Source organism: Neolamprologus brichardi, chromosome 5, assembly GCF_056152115.1.
Source record: "Neolamprologus brichardi isolate AB-2024 chromosome 5, ASM5615211v1, whole genome shotgun sequence".
NCBI lineage: Eukaryota > Metazoa > Chordata > Actinopteri > Cichliformes > Cichlidae > Neolamprologus > Neolamprologus brichardi.
The window spans coordinates 19,968,165-19,977,091 of record NC_142108.1 but is presented as its reverse complement, the minus strand read 5'-3'; the positions used below and the strand labels follow the sequence as shown (position 1 = coordinate 19,977,091).

General features: G+C 36.4%; 1 protein-coding gene across 2 annotated transcripts in view; it reads left to right on the top strand.

Moving 5' to 3' along the window:
- Positions 1–558: 558 nt before the first annotated feature.
- Positions 559–8,927, top strand: part of slc38a3b (solute carrier family 38 member 3b) — a 29,859-nt gene continuing 21,490 nt past the window's right edge. For both annotated transcript variants that reach the window (XM_006783135.3, XM_006783134.3), the window contains exon 1: positions 559–844. The gene's annotated coding sequence lies outside the window, so the exon portion shown is untranslated. The remainder of the gene's footprint in view (positions 845–8,927) is intronic.

Here is an 8,927-nt window from a genome sequence, read left to right as displayed (position 1 = left end):
GTTAAGATATCTTAAACTTTAATAACTCATACCTGCACCAAAGCCACATCTAAAAATCAATTTATTTATTTAGATTAAGAAAAATAAATACATAAAAGAAAGTGTGATCCATTGGTAAATACTTGTCTGAGTGCCAGAAGCAAACAAGTGACCTCCTCACCTTTGCAATTTTTTGTGAGCGAGCAGAGGAAACCACTGGATCCAACACAAGACACACAATTTAAGAAAAATAATGTACTAATACAGCTTTTCAGTGCAGGAACCACGGTATGCGGAATATAGGGAGACGAAGATGAACGCGCGTATTTGGCACTGTCGGGCTTTTAAAAGCTTTCAGACAATTAGGACACGTATGTGAAACTTAACAGGATATCTCCTCTATTATCAGACAGATCTAAAGAGCCGTGTAGTTAAGTTCTTCATTCCGAAGACTTGAGTAATCACTGCCTGCTGAAAGTCAGATTTTTTTTTCTCATATTCGCTCACAGGCTCACTCACAGAACCAAGTGGCTGAAAACTACATCGAGCAACGCGGCTAAATACCCGGCGGGGGCGGCGGGGGTTGCAAAGGAGGCGGACCTACCACGACCCCCACAGTTGGAGCTTCAAATGGTTTTACAATGCAAATCATCTCGCAAAGAACAGTTTGTGGCCACTGCATTGGAAAGAGACGGTACAAATGTGCGTAAAAATCCACGAATACAGATAGACAGATAGATGGGCAACTCTCACCTTCCCTGAGGAAAAGAAAGACACGCGAAACGCACGAAAGGAGAGCGTGGTCATCAGATTGTTCCCACTTACCAGCGGAATTATCGTGGAAGCTTCGTGACACGAGCTTTTGGTGAGACATCACAATCCTGTCTTTTTTATATATTTGTTTTATTAATTAATTTATTTATTTATTAGGGGAATGGCTTTGTTACTTGTTGTGACTGACATATTTTTTTCTGCCTTCACTGAGAGGTGGACACTTGTAAAATAATACTTTAAACCTTTATTACAATATTTTGATTTTCATTCAACCACGCAGGAATATAGTAACCTAAGGGGAAAGCAATGAAAAAGACATAAAGGAAATTGTAGCTTCACTCTTTGGATATATAGGCAATAGCTTTGTTTCCTAAAAGGGGGGTGATCAATAAAGAAAGAATAGCATGCTCGGTCCCTCTGGAGTGAGCGCCAAGAGCAGATGTCACGACCATGCGTTTCATCCAGGGCAACAAACTGGTGCTCATCCATTGTTGTTGTGAATCTTTCTTAAATATAAACCGATGCGCCTGAAAGTTACTGTAGCGCAGTTGCAACAGGTAAATCCAAGCTGGACGAATGCCTACGTGAGCAGTATGTGACACAGAAACGGCTTTGATCGCTTATATGATTCCTATTTTCAGCTATTTTTTTTCACAGGAAGATGTAAAACTTTGACATGTTGTGACCCCAGTGTCCCAGTATTCTTACAGGTTGTAGAACAGGCTACTTCCCTGCGGTTTAGGCTGTAGCACATGCAGGCACATGGTATCGAGTAGCTAAGCCCTTTCCTTTTCCTCCTCTTAGCGAAACCATATCCGACGGAAACTAAAATTTTTTCCTACTTAGTTCACCACAAGGTGACAAACATCTAACAACGGCAAGAGTGGATCAGTAGCTATAAACACCAGGAGGAACTAAGAGCACCCCTTTAAAGCACTTTAAAGTCTGCCTTTGTTACTGTTTGCTGTAGATTAATGCTGTGAAATGGATTTTTATCCCATTCTAAGTATAAACTAGGCTTATGTGTTGACCAATAAAGAGGCTACAGTTCAGTTAAATAAATAAATAAATTGTAACGGGTAATAAATACATTTAAAATTAGCCATTTTCAGCTGAAGATGCCTAAAATAAACTGGTTTCAGCTACTCGACTGTGAGCATTTGTTTTGTGAGAAACTGAAAACCAAATGATAGTACAACAAGATGATGGGTGGAAGATTAGTGAGAGTGATACTTTTTTTTAAAATTTTGCATACAGTGTGCATTCTAGCTCTGAGTATATAATTAAGAATTTACAGCGACTGTTTATGTTGAAAAGTTGCTTAACTGTAAAGTGTTCTGCAGCAATAATAACAATACTTACAGTAAAACTGTTTGGGCAGGTGGTTTCATGAAGCTGCAGTTTTGTTTTGCTTTGTTTTGAAATCAGCATAACAGCTTGTGTTAATGTAGGATAAAACTTAACAAGTGGACTGCAGGCGGCTGGCTTAAGATTTTCCTTTTGCTGGAAATGTGTGGAAATGTGGTAGGTGGGGAAATGGTGAATGTTTTTCTGCAATGGCTGTCAAGATCTTTCGACCCCAAGCTGCTTAAATGCGTGTGTTGACTAGATGTGTTCGACTGTGACATATTGGGGGAAAAAGATTGGTTTCCAGGTACTGTGAGAGAGGGTGTATGTGTTTGACTTTGGTCCCTATCGAAACCCCAGTGTGGGGTTTTGTCCTCGGGTCATTATAGTGCAGAATGAGCAGATAAGCCTTGTGTGGTGAACAAAGTGGCTAGGAGTTTGAGCAGGAACCTGACAGGTGCACAGTGCGTGGAAGTCAGTGTTTTATCCATGTGGGACGCAGCCAGCTGTACTCATGTGTCACATTAAAGAGACCTGTGAAATGTTGTATTTAAGTCAGTCTAACTGTCATGTGTCAGGTTATTATTATCTTTGTCATGGGTCTCATAATCTTTGTGGGTTGAACCAGACTCCATCATGCGCCGGTGTCTATTTATATTGAAGTCATTAGAAAGTCATAGTCGTTTGTTGATATTGTTTATATTGTGTGGCAAAAATACTTTTGTTCAGCATTTTATGAGACAGTTAAGATTGAAAAGAGAGCCCTAATTCTGTTCAGAGTGGATTTTTTAAGCTTTTATCCCCCAAGTTTGTTCCCTGTGGATGAATATGCACTGACATGTTAATATATGATGACTGAAATATTCCACAATGAGCCATAGATTTTGTATTTATATTTGTACTTGTCCTAAAGAATTGCCTTGGCTATTTAGTCTAATGTTTTGTAACCCCAAGAAATCTCCTGAAAGACAATTAATAATAATAAAATGTTAGATAGCAGCTGTTCAAATTTCAGCTCAATATTTCGATTTCTAACTCATGGCATTCATGCATCATTTTTGGCTGCAGCAGACATGTTTTCCAAGGAGTGCTGAGTGAAATCTACTCAACACCATACATTAGACTGTCTGGAGAACATGAAAGAGTAAGATATTTCCTTCAGTAGAGACAATAACTGGACTTCAAATGAACAATAATGATAAATTCTGGATCTGATGGACAAAATTATTGCTCTGTGTGTACTGACCCATATGGGAAAGATTATAGAAAACACAAAGGTTTCCCATTCCCTCGGTAAATGTTTAGGTTTTATGTCTATATCCCAGAAGCCTGACTTTACAATTTACTCATTAAAGTGGTTACTTTGATAGGTTTTCCTCATACAACATTATTACTGCATTCATTCTTCTTTCTCAAAACAGTGTTTCATGGAAAAATGCGAAAAGGGACACTTAATTGTTCAAATCATAATATGAGACATAAAAGCCGTCAGAGACAATGTAATAAAAACATACAACATAAAACATTTATTATTTTTTTCCCCCATGTAGTAACAAAGACTCAAAATATCCGTAGGCCTTTAAGCCAGGGTACCTGCTTTAATGCTTCCACTGCAATCACTTTATTCTCGCATTGATGTCACATTTAATCATTTTGTATTTTTTAACTGTTCAAATAAAACAACAACCTGCACTGTCAGTAATTCACCCGTTAAAAATGCAACATTCTTGTGATGCAGTGTAAAAGCTGCCTTAAACACATGCCCAGAGTATAATTGCTCAGTACTTCCCGCTGCAAACTCCTGGTTACCAAACTGTGCTTCAGAAAAATGTCCTGCAGTTTATCAAGTAATCATAATTAATGAGAGTTAACTATTTGCTTAAATAACTTACCAAACTATTTTGGCTAAAAATTGAATCAAACAGCCCCTTTAAAAAAAAGCTGGTTGTAGTTACTTCTTACTTCCTTTTGATAACTGTAGGACATATGCTTTTAATATTAAAAAAAATATAGTTGGTTTATTATTATTGCACTGCACTGATTTTTCACTTTACTCACGTATGGCACAGATATATATGGTTAAGTCTTGTTATTCAGAAGATCTTCTTTGTAACACTGTAGATTACAAAAAATAATAATAAATAGTGTTTGTTAATAAAGACTTAATTACAGCTGATAAATATATGTAATCTCTTATTCTCAAGGTACAAAGTCATGCTACTAATCTTGGCCTGTCTTGTTAGATAGTTGAAGTTGAGAGGTCATTTAAAGAAAGCATTACAGTGGCTTTATTAACACTAAAGCCTCCTTAATTGCTTTAGTGCTAATAAAGCATAATAATTGCATAATTTGCACAATGTAAAATACATCTATGTATTTGCTGGGTTTCAACACGATACGAAATTTTGTTTTTTTTTTTAACTATTTTTTTTACTACAAATGCGCAAAATCAGTTCAAAACCATGGTTCCAACAAATGTAAAACTCTTCTAAAAGGATCAAGACATTACTGATAACTCAAGCTGTCTTTGAACCATCCTGGTTAAACTAATTTGAAGTATCTTTTACTGTCTTCTTTCCATGGTGGCTTCGTTCTGTGTTATCAAGCCTGAAACCCGGTGCTGTTCTCTATAACTGCATATGTGCGCTTGTCTGTTGTATTTTGTTTCTTTGTGTTTTTGTCATGAACCTACGTACGTTTGAGCGTTTTTATCTTCTGTGTTAAACACAGTGACTATATAATGATTGTATAATAAAATGTGAATCGTAAATAAAATGTCCTACTCTTTTTTAAATTTTGCTTTATTATTGTCTATAACATTTTACATCTAGCATTAATTATAAAGATTGTAGACAGGAGAATCTGGGAAAACCTGCATAAATAATCATAAATAATAGCTTTTATATCTACTCGGACCTGTACAGGTGCTTGTACTGACTTGCTTTGGAACAATTCGGGATGTATCAATTAGGCTTAAAATAAAATTTGACGTTTTATGGTTCCTAGATCCTAAAGTGTCAGCCTCTGGGATGTGTAACTCACAACTTCACCTACCATCAGGGTGCACCTGAACACCTGTACTGATGAAATATGGGGAGATTTGTTGGGCTGTTTGCTATTGCTCTACAAATCATCCTTTATCGGACAACTGAGCCTAATGTTTTCAACTAAATCTTTGTACAAACACAGACTGTATTGTCTGCTTGCACAACTGCACATTGAATTTCGTCCTTGTGTGCTTTCTAGTGGTGGTGCTTCATTTTATGACCCTTTAAATGATTTAGGCAGCTTGTATGTGATGACTAAGAAAAATAAGCCAAGATTATTTTATTGAATTTATAGAGGGTTCAACCTTAGAGATTGAAGACAGTTGTACCAAAGCATCAAGTTGCTTAAATAAATGTCTATCATGTTTATTTATTTACTATTTATGCAGTTCAGCAAAAAGGCAATTTCAGAACTATTTGGGGGTAGTTAAAGCTAAAAACAGAAATGTTTTATAGTTAACAGCACTCCCTTTTTTGTTCCTGGAACTATTTTCTTTTTATGTAGTCTTTAATGTCCCTGTCTGTTTGATTTAACATATATTTGATGTCATACATTTGTATAATATATAATTTATACAATTCTAAATTCAATTTCTAAATTAAACACCTCAGTTTTCCTTCAAAATGAATGTTTAGAATACTTTTAGTATACTTTCATGCCTGTTTAAAGTAAAATAAATCATCTGTTCTTTTGAACTGCTTAAAACGTTCGTGTTAATATAAAGGTTTTAGTTGTTGAGAAACCTATCATGATAAATGGAAAGAATATGTAATTCAAGTTCTGGCTGTAATGCAAGACATGAGCATGTGGTCCCCTGTCCCCTGGAAGCACGTGGATTAGGATGAGCTGGTGCTGCCAGGCGCTCTTGGCTGAACCTCGTGCCACATGCGCCTTTCTCATCTACATGTGCTTGCCTGCTCCCCACTGTCCCGTGTTTGTCGCGTGCATGCCCTGCTTTATGTCCTAGTGTCACAGGAATAGATGCTCTGGTTTAATGATAAGAAAAAATATATAAATAGCTCCTCTTACTTGAACCTTTAACCTTGAATTGTCAAAAAAGAGAGAAAGAAATCAGCTAATCGTTAACCCTTCCACTTGTTCAAACATTTCAAATGCCAGATAAATATAGTAGTTCAAAATGAGACTTTTCAGTTTTTGTCACTTCGTTGCTGAAAACAAAACTCATTTGGAATCTATATAAAGTCTAAGAGTTATTGAAATTATGTAAAAGCAAGTTTTAAATTGATACCTTTTTAGAACCAGCCTGCATTGCAACAGGTTTTAGAGCTAAATTTCCACGTAGGTGGGGTAATTCCTTTGGAAAGAAAATGACCAAATTCACAGGTTGAATAGTTTTAGGAGTGAACGTCACAAATTTTCACGGGACACAAATTGAATGGGTATACGCTTAAAAAACCCAGGCTTCTGGATCCGTGACAAGCTATGCTCTTTAAAATGATGTTATATGTGTTAGTATAAAGAAATAATTTGGCTTTAGTTTACTTTTGTGTTTTATGGGAACATTTAAGTGGAAATCACTGGCAAATATTTTCTGTATTTGTCAAAGTTCTACACTGAGATATGTCCCAGCTGTAGCAGCTATCTCCTTTTCACAATAATAAAGAATTCTCTGGTTTAGCAAAGCCACACTTCTGGTAAAATTTGTATACAAATCTGTTTTTAACATTTGAGCCAAATGTTATAAACCTTGTGGTAATTTGAGTCCTTCTACTTCTGTAACTAGTAATTATGTGGTACTATGTTGTCTTTTCAGTCCATAGTTTGGTAAATCCATTAGGATTTACGGTGCCATCTATAAAAGTCATGCTCCTGTCCTCCCACCTCTGTACTTCAGTGTTGAGACAATATGGTAGTCCTGGCGAGCTTTGTACCAAACATCCTGATGCCAAATATATTTATGTTGGTCAAGATCACGAGGAGCTCATTGAACAATGATTATCCAGTCATCAAATATACGTTGATGTTCTATAGCTAAATTGAATCTTGCAGTTTTGTGCTGAATAGCAAACAAGCGTCAGACGCCATCCGCTGAGACTGACATTGTGCAATGTCCTTAACATTGTCCACACTGGCACAGAAACACTGACTTCCATTGATAATCCCTGTGCCAAGTCTGAAGCGCTTTCTCTTCTCATATTCACCTCTGCTGTCTGTGGTGTGATCTTAGTAGGACTACCATTGCGGCTCTGATTAGTGTTATGAATCAATTTACATTCCCAATTTCCCAAGACTTTTTATTTCCCAATTTGTCCTGCAACTGTGTTTTCACATATTTATAGTTGGCCACCTCTGCTCTTGTAGCCTTTTTAAAGTTTCATCAGACTTTTTATTTCCCCCGGCAGCTCTTTCCATACTTTTGAATAAAGAAATACATGAGGAAGGTTAAATGTTTATGGTTTATTTTATAAGAGTGTTCTCAGTTGCACTCAGTTTTGTTTCAGTGATCATGCACACACGTGCACACTCACTTTGTTGCATGTGTTTCTACACTAAGACCTTTATTTTCATTCCCTCTAAATGAGGGTTTTTAGTGGTCATAAGAGGAAATTAGGTACTTGTAACATTAGAAATAATACAATAATTAATCATTTTTTAATGAACCAAACTGAGATTTTTCTTACTTTTCATGGTACTCTATGCAGTATGGAAGAGGATTAGGGCCACTGGAAAAAAATCTGAGAAAAAAGTCATAATTCTGAGATTAAAGTCATAATTCTGAGAAAAAAGTCAGAATTCTGACTTTAATCTCAGAATTCTGACTTTTTTCTCAAAATTCTGACTTTAATCTCAGAATTCTGACTTTTTTCTCAAAATTCTGACTTTAATCTCAGAATTCTGACTTTTTTCTCAGAATTCTGACTTTTTTCTCAGAATTCTGACTTTAATCTCAGAATTCTGACTTTTTTCTCAGAATTCTGACTTTAATCTCAGAATTCTGACTTTTTTCTCAGAATTCTGACTTTTTTCTCAAAATTCTGACTTTAATCTCAGAATTCTGACTTTTTTCTCAGAATTCTGACTTTAATCTCAGAATTCTGACTTTTTTCTCAGAATTCTGAAATTCTGAATTCAGGAAAAGAAGAAAAAAAAAAGACGTGCCCACTTTTTTTCCCCCCAGTGGCACTAATCCTCTTCCGTAATGCAGCCCTGTGAAACACAGAGTAGTCTATATTTCAGTAGATCCACCTTTGGCACCAATAACTCAAAGTAATCTTTTTCTGTTTGACTTTATCAGTCTCTTCCATTATTGAGGAGGAATTTTGGCCCACTCTTCTTCTTAATAACACTGCTTCAGTTCATTTACATTTGTAACCATTCATTTATGGGCAGAGTTGTTCAGGTCTCACAGCAGCATTTCAATCAGGTTGAGGTCTGGACTTTGACTGTGTCATTGCAACATTTTGATTCTTTTCTTTTTTTAGCCATTCTGCTGTAGATTTGCTGCTGTGCTTGGGATCATTATCCAGTTGTATGACCAAGTTGGGGCCAAGATTTTGCTGTAGGACAGATGGCCTCACATTTAGAGTACTGGCATACGGCATAAGGTGCCCACGACCTGTGGCAAACAGCAAGCCCAAATGATCTTGACAACTGTGTTTGGCAGCTGATATGTTGCATTTGTTGCATTTTGTTCTCACCACGCATGGTGCTGTGCATTATGGTCAAGACATATATGTTGGGTTTTAGATATATAGAAGACCACAACAGAACAGTCACTGCTGTATTTAAGTATAAACATGGTAAAGTCACGAGACAAA